The 8,748-nt window shown below is 35.9% G+C and overlaps 1 long non-coding RNA gene across 1 annotated transcript; it reads left to right on the top strand.

Moving 5' to 3' along the window:
- The first annotated feature begins 312 nt into the window (after positions 1-312).
- On the top strand, positions 313-2,875 carry LOC115306026. The gene is made up of 3 exons (XR_003915141.1): positions 313-347; positions 1,745-1,857; positions 2,674-2,875. It is a non-coding gene; the product is annotated as an uncharacterized LOC115306026 (long non-coding RNA).
- The last annotated feature ends 5,873 nt before the right edge of the window (positions 2,876-8,748 follow it).

Raw genomic sequence — 8,748 nt, 5'->3', positions numbered from 1 at the left:
ACTCCCTCTTTCTCAGGAGCAGTCATCTTTGGTTTTATTTAGGTCTTCACCTGATTGGATTAATCCCACCCACATTGTGGACAGAATTCTGTCCACCATAAAGTCCATCAATTTAAATGTTAACTTCATCCAAAAACACCATCATGTAACTATTCAGAATCATGTTTGACCACATATCTGTGGCTGAACCAAGTTAACACACAAAATGAACTGTCACAGGTAAGCAGAAGGTGCCTCAGCAGCCAATACAATTAGTAAAATCTGGGTTCTGAAGACTACATAACCCCCTTTTTCTCCTCACCATAGGGAGAAGAGCAGAACCAGCTAAAGGATTCTAATTAAACAGGGTAAGCATGAGATAATGAATTCAGGAGAGAACACTCTAGGCTACTGCATTGAATTCTAATTTTTGCTTGCTTGCATCCCATCCTCACTCTCCATCATTAGGATATTCCTCTGTTTTGCTAAGTCAGCCAGTCATTATCTCTTGTTGACCAATACCTGGATCTGTGTTTGGCAAAGAATAACAGTCTTGTAAAGATTTACTTAGCCATATCTAAGTCAAGGATCATATACATCATTTATTCATTCATCCACTTATTCATTCTCTTATTTATCTATTTAACAAATATTTATTAAGAAAGTATTAAATGCCAAAAATTTTCTGGGTTTGGAGGACCAAATAAGCACTGAACAAAGTGGATGTAGTTCTGGTCTTTATAGAGCATACTGCCTGTGAGGGTAAGATGGATAATAAACCAATAGTTGCTCAAATAATGACCTTATTATAGAGGTAATAAATAGCATGAAGAAAAAGTACAGGGCTCAATGATAGGAAAACACAAGGATGAGTAAAATTAGCAGACACTGAGAACTGATAATAAAACCTCTTTCTTTGTATCTCAATCTAGCCCATACAATCCCATATAAATGCTCCATAATCTGTTTGCTAATGGCTGGAAACACATAAGCATGGTTACTCTTGAAGCTATGTGTTGTAAACAGTAGAACCACACATTGAAAGCAGCTTGGATTTTTGAAATCCTGCATTGAAGGCCACCCACCAAATGCCAGAATTGGACTCTTATGTGTAAGAAGTGAATTTATATTGGTTTTATCCACAGTAATGTTGGTATTCATTTATTCTGAAGCTAGAATTACTGTAACTAATATGGAAACAAATTTCGAAACTTGAAATGCAGTACGATCTATGACAAATATTTAACGTAAGTGACATTGATCTCTCAGAAATGTGTTAGATAGCTAGAAAACTTTAGGATTGGAAAAATGGAGGCCTATGCTATAATTCTGAACAGATATTTGGTAAAGCTATTGTTTGTGATAACTTGAAGGCAGATAACTTGAGCCTTTAGTTTCCATTCTCAACTTGGGGTGATTTTGCACCCGAGGTGACATTTGGCAATATCTAGAGACGTTTTTGTTTGTCACAACTGGAGATGATGATGGTGTTACAGTTTGGGTAGAGGCCAGGGGATGCTGCTAAACTTCTACTGATGTGTAGGATAAATCAGTGCAATAAGATAGTTATCTGTTGTAAAATGTCAATGATGCTGAAGATAAGAAATTCTGTTCTAGCATATGTAATCAGAAAGATTCAGAATGATCATGTAAATTGGCTCTCACTTCCATTTTTCACTAATGTTACTAGAAAAATAAAGATAAATCCAGAAATAAGTGGATAGTGTTCATACAGTAAAAGAATATGGAAAATCTCAAATTTTAGGTCCTCTAAGACATCCCACTTCAAGACCCTAACCATTACAGATGAGCTATAAAGAGGTTTTGAATGACAGTGGCTAATTTACACATATTCTTGGAGTAAATATCAGATTAAAGGTATGTGACCTTCCCACCCAAGTCTTTGATTTCAGGTGGCCTCAATATATCTGCTATTAATTTGAAACAGATTTTTTTGGAAGCCTGGAAATGAAAACCTAAGAATTGAGAATTTTGTCTAAGAAAGAACTTTTGACATGGTTACTGGAACATAGAACTGATTGGAAACTAGATTACAAAAGAAATGTTCTTTTGTAAAGCAGTTAGGATTACTCTAATGAGTAGTTACTTATTATAAGGGGCTCAAGAAAGTGTCTTTGCAGAAATAGCATATAAGTGGGTCCCTAAAGGGGCACCTGGGTTGCTCAGTGGGTTAAGCATCCAGCTTCGGTTCACATCATGATCTCACAGTCCTTGGGTTCAAGCCCCGCATCGGGCTCTGTGCTGACGACCAGCTCAGAGCCTGGAGCCTGCTTCAGACTCTGTATCTCCCCCTCTCTCTCTGACTCTTCCCTGCTCATGCTGTCTGTCTCTGTCTCTCAAAAATAAATAAAAAAACATATAAAATATTTTTTAAATGGGTTCTTAAAGATGAAAGGGAACAATCAACAAGTCACAACTATACCTTGTATACTCCCTGATGCCAGTAACTGAATGAGAACCTGAGAAACTGAGATACAGTAAATTAAAGGGGAATAATGCTGGATAAGGGTATTAGATAGGATAAGAGCATAAAGGGCTTAAAGGCTATGGTGGGTATTTTGGTACTTGTGAATTTCTAGGAATTTGTCAATTTCATCTAGGTTATCTAATTTTCTTGGCATACAGTTACTCATGGCATTTCCTTCTAATCCATTTAATTTTTTGTTTTAGCAGTTTGAATGTGTCATCCCATTGCCTTCTGGCCTTCATAGCTTCAATGAGGTATCAGCTGTTAATCTCATTGAGACTCCTTGACACATGATGAGTCAGTTTTGCTATTTTCAAGATGCTCTCTGTCTTTGACAGAGATACACTCAGAGGAAAAACAAAAATAAAAATAAAAACATGTGAAGACACAGGGAGAAGATGGCCATCTGCAAGCCAAGCCGAAAGGTGAAAAAGAAACAAATTCTACTGATACCTTAATCTTGGACTTTTATCCTTCAAAACTGTGAAAAAAATAAAATTTCTGTTTAAGCTGCCCAGTCTATATTACTTGTTACACCAGCTCGAGCAAACTAATATAAGCCTTCACACTTCTAGGTCATGATTTTCTCCTCTGTTAGATGCTTTAACTATAAGTGATGAAAACTAAATGTGTATGTAATTGTTAGAGAACAACAAAGGAAATAAAAACTCTCATTCTTGCTTAAATGATCTGCCCATTTTTTAGGAAGTATCTGCTTTTATACCTAGGTTAAACAGATTCAGACTTTCATTATAAAATGCAATTCTTTTCTCCTTTTCTTTAAAAAATAAGTACCTAATTTTCTGAGGATATATTTTCATGCTGTTGAATGATTTTTAACTCAGATAGTCATTCACCCAGAATATTGCTGATGGTCATGAGAATAGCAGAGAACTTATTTTACTGCCCTGGTTGGGAAACAAATTTGGTTAGTTTACACACTTTGTTGTATTGATTTGAACCATTTATGTTTTGGTTTTTATGTTTTTTTTTCAGATAAGACACATTGGGAAAAGAAAGTAGGATGAGAATTTAAGTTCCACCTAGCTCTGTTACTAACTAGCCATGTTATCTTGAGTTAACTAATTGGATTTTCTGGGTCAACTAACTGCTTTGTAATATGGCATTAACCTCACGGTTGCCTTATCTGGTCATTTAACCATAATTCAATAAGTAAACAAGTAGGCATTGAGGAACTCCTGCATGCCAGACACTGTATTAGATATTGGTGACTCAACGGAGAGCAAAGTTAGCCAAATCTGTTTTTGAAGAGCTACATTTTAGTGGGAAAATAAATATTTATCAAAGAAATACACAAATCAATATAAAATTGCAATATTTCTAACTACTGTGAGGAGAGAAATTTTGAAAGCTTGTCATGGAACTGGATGGGAGTAGGAGAAGGGTATTTTATATAATCAAAGTGTTCAAAGGTCTCCCCAGGGAAGTGATAATTGGACTCACATCTGAAAAAGGGAGTAGGTGCCAAGTAGGTCATTGGGAGGATAAAAATAGGCAGTGGATATGGATGCGGTCTTCTCTGCTTACTATCACTACTGTTATTTAATAAATGGAGACCTTCAGCTCTTTTTCATCTAGTCAGTGAACTTACAATGTGTTTTATGATAACACCTTGTCTGCAGTAAATCTTTCCAAACTTAAAGTTGACATACCCACAAAATTTCATATTCTCAAAGTAATTGCCACATTCATGAAAAGAACTATCAAAAAATCAACTCAGTGTAAATCATGGCCCTTTTACCTTTTTTCTTGATCTTGTTGCTATTTTTCATTCTCTACCTGTGTTAAATAATAAATTATATATTCACTGTATTTCTCATATTAAACTTAAATTATGCAATTTTTTCTGTTTTTTATCTTATGCATTGGAAAGGGAGTTAATTCTCTTCAACTTAATCCTCCCCCAGTTTAAAGCCTTTGTAATAATGTACATTCTTTTTGAAGATTTCTGACCAGTAAACTGCATACTTCAAAAATGGACTATCTAAGCCCAATGGGCACCATTTAACAACAAACCATCTGATTCTCTAATACTAGGTTATTATATAAGGACTATCCCAACATAATAAAATACCTTTTCCCCCAAGGGAGGACTTAAATGGATATTCACCTATTTCCGTTCCTTTCATATAACATTGTTGCCTTCCCATCTGAATAGAGACCAAGTCAGCAAGATGGGTTAATCTCTTCTAACTGAGAACAAACTGAACTCAGATGTGAATTAAGGAAGGTGGGCCAATTTTGCTTTCAGTCTTGGCAGTAGCAAAGGGCCAATTTTTTCAAAGCTTTACAGTACCTGGAAACTTCAGGTCAGTGCTATAAAGGTCAGGCTTATGAATGTTTATTTAGCAATTCTCTGATAACTACTTTGCCATCAATTTTCCAAATGGGTAAAAAACCTTAAATTATTTCATTTATTATTCCTTTTGCGAAGGTTTCTGTAATGTGTGTACTATATATCTATGAAATAGCTAGATTTTTAGGTCATTCTAAGCTTGCTTAACAGAATTTTTTAAAACAGAGAAAATTGAGACTTTTCTTTGGTGAGCAATTCTGAAGCAGAGATAGTTTAATGGGTTTTTTTTTTTACTGGTCTAATTTTGAAAAGTGTGCATAAAAATTTCCCTGTAGACAAACAAAAATGGGTGAAGCCAATGTTTGGCATGGTAATATAGTTAGAATGAGGTGGAATCCTAACTTCAGATCTAGTTTCTTAACCTGAGCAATTACTAGGGTCTAACTGGTGGATTCATAATGCTGGAATGTTTGGAAAAGATGGAGACATAGGTAAAAATCTACTTGCATTGAGGAGAGAGAGAGACTTTAAGATCAATAAACATCACTTAGTTGAAACCACTAATGAGCTACACAACATGTCTCAGAAATCACAAGTTTATTTTGCTTTTGTGAGAAGTTGGAATAACTTGTGGCTGAGGCTGTCAACACACTAGACCGCAGTCTTGTGGTGGCCTCTGTTTTTTCTAGTGCCTGAGAAGTGTAGAGTTCCAAGACAAGGGCAGGAGCCCTTTCATCTGAAGCATGCAGCTCCTCAGCTTCACAATGGAAAACAACTTAAGACACACCATCTTAAAGCACCAAGGATGTAATGTTATGAAAGCCAGGTTCTTAATATTCTTCCACACTTTGAACACTCCCACATTTTAAAGAAAAATATACCTTCTTGCAAAGCTGGTACTCTGAAAATGTGGAACACAGACTTTCACCCTGAGTCCTTCTTTTTTTTCCTTCGTTGTGAATTAACGAACATATGAGAAAATTTTGTTGAGTGTATGGGGGGGGGGTAGTGAGGAGGTAGAAGGAGAGAAAGTAAGATGGAATTTAAAAATGTACTTTTATTCTTCTGTTTGGCATTTAGTGGAGACTTAAGTAGTCCTGGGGGTGTATTTCATTTCTCTGACTCTTAAGATTTCTCTGCAAATAGCCATAATTCTTAGCTCTATGCTTGGAACAATATGAGTGCCCTCTGGTGGACAAAATGTCATTTTAAAGTTTTGTGTATATGGACTGAATATGGGTAAGTATGGAGAAAATAAGTCTCATGTTTCAAATGTCCTCATCGAACTTCTGAAATCCCTGGAAAATTAGTTCCTGATGTTCTGGGATGGTGACAGCTATGAAAACAGTTCCACAAAATAAGGGGATAAAAGGCGAGCTGGAGTGGCACCCCAGGTTCTATTTGCCACTGAAATAGTGTCTTGGAACAAAACATAATTGGGAACTTGAATAGGGAACTCAAATGTCTAAGGGAAGGCTAATAACCCTACTTCTTGGCCATCAATGCCAAGATCAGAAATGCTCTCATTAAGAATGAGACACTAACGAAACAACTTGGGCACAGACAAAGCCTCTTAAAGACCTCTAACTGTCGGCATATAGCACTTTAAATTCTTTAAGAAAGAAGGGAAGATCGTGAAAGAAAGAAGGAGGAAAGGAAGGAGGTAGGGAGGAAGGGAGGGAGGGTTGGAAAGAGTGGAAGGAAGGACGGGAGGGAGGATGAAAGGAAAGAAAGGAAAGAAGGAAGGAAGGAAGGAAGGAAGGAAGGAAGGAAGGAAGGAAGGAAGGAAGAGAGAGAGAAAGAGAAAGAGAGAAAGAAAGAAACAAAGAAAGAAAGAAAAAGAAAGAGAAAGGAAAGGAAAGGAAAGGAAAAGAAAAAAATGAGAAAAGAAAAGGAAGGAAGGAAGGAAGGAAGGAAGGAAGGAAGGAAGGAAGGAAGGAAGGAAGAAAGGAAGGAAGGAAACCTCACAGGTTGTGTAACACTTTCACATACCCAACTAATGCAAAGGATGAAGCCAATGCATAAAGCATGTTTTCTCATTGTTTATTCACATACTCTTTACCTTCTCTGTTGGATAATGACACATGAAAGGCTGAAGGTAGACTCTCTGGGTTTTTTTTTTTTCTTAATCTCTCTCAATTTTTGACTTACTACTAGGATAGCAATCTGATTTAAGATTCACCAAATTGACTAAGCCCTAGGATTATGGGCAGTGGTATGCAGATAAATATTTAATAATTGTCCAGAAAATAAAGCCCTGCTTTGTAACATTCTCCAATTCCCATGATGTAAATAATTTCACTAGGATTGATTTCAAGCTACCAGAAAAATTTCAGTAAATATGTAATTGGGAAGAAATGCACAAAGTTGACTTGCACAAATTGGTATATGAAGCTCCAGCCTGCCACTACATAAGGGACTTTCAGTATAAGTTATTTGAAAAAGCTGACCCTTACTGAAGATAAAAAATATCTTCCCAAATAACATATATCCCACAATGTTTAATACTCCTTACAATGTTTCCAAGTTCATGAGGTCACTGGAAACTTGTAAAAATTCTGTAAAGCAAATAGAATAGATGTACATACTCCTACTTGAGAAGGGAAGAATATGAAGACAAAGGGGGTTGCAGTAATATATAGGGCTGGTCCTAAAATTCTACTTTTCTAGTTGTTAATTTGGTAATTTCCCTGTTTTATGTAGATATTAAAAAGAAAATTTACAGCTGGAATTGAATTCTAACTGCATTCCCAGTTTTCTCTCAACAATGATGTTTGTTTCATTCCCTACTTTGGACAGAAAGGATTATCTATAGCTATCTCTTTAAAGGACTTCTGACTTTACAAAACAATTTATGCCTAGAGAGTGCTATGCTTCCAATGTTGGACTCTGAAATGATTACAAAAACCACTACCCGTCTCTAGCTCCTGCAGATCTGGTAAGTGAGAATTGAGTCTGATTATATTTCCCTCCCTATCTTTGCCTTTGTTTAATTCTTTTGTTGGATCAATGTTGATAGAGTTCTCAGTAGTTCATTTCTGTAAATAATCGTCATATTCTTGGGCTTTAGGAACTTAATACCTGTTTTTGAATGCTGCTTCAGATACTTACTGTGTGGCATCAGCAAGTCACTCAGTCTCTCTGATTCTGTTTCCTCTTCTGAGAATAATAATGCCTACCTTACAGGAAAGTTGAGAAAACTAAATAAGATGATATTAAGTGCTTATCAAAATACCTGGCATATTGTGAACATTTACAAATGGTAAAAGTAGCAGCAGTAATAATAATAATAATATCATATATGTATGTATACATATAATTGGCAGCAGTAATACTAAAATAGTAATAACAATAACATGATAATAATTATTATATATGTATGTAATTGTAATTGCTATTATTACTAAAATGCTTAACTGAACATCTGAAATTTTTATAATAGGTATCAATAGATTTTAGGTAAGTAGTCAATCAAATAACAAATAGTAAAAGAGAGAGAATGATGTATATCTCCTTAAACACGAAACAAAAATTTCTATCAGGAGCCATCCAAATGCTATTATATTTTGTCTTTGTGTATTAGTTTTAATTTAGCCCTTTCCTTGCTGATTTTTATTGCCCTTTTACCGATAAAAAAAATCTCAGTTGAGGTGAATGCAACACTGCCTCCACGGAGGAGATGAGGCTTAAAAAATAATTTACTGAGGTGCCTAGGTGGCTCAGTCAGTTAAGTGTTGGACTCTTGGTTTGGTCTCAGGTTATGATCTCACTGTCTATGAGACTGAGTGCCACATCTGATGCAGAGAGTGGAGCCTCCTTGGGATTCTCTCCCTCCCTTTCTCTCTACTCCTCCCCTGCTTATGCGCTCTCTCGCTCGCTCGCTCGCTCGCTCTATCTCAAAGTAAATAAATAAACTTAAAAAATTAATTTAACATTTGTCAAGCCCATGATAAACATATTGTTG

The sequence above is a fragment of the Suricata suricatta genome, chromosome 11 (genome assembly GCF_006229205.1).
Source record: "Suricata suricatta isolate VVHF042 chromosome 11, meerkat_22Aug2017_6uvM2_HiC, whole genome shotgun sequence".
In the NCBI taxonomy this organism is placed as follows: Eukaryota; Metazoa; Chordata; class Mammalia; order Carnivora; family Herpestidae; genus Suricata; species Suricata suricatta.
The sequence above is the reverse complement of the archived record's forward strand: the minus strand, read 5'-3'. Positions and strand labels throughout refer to the sequence as shown.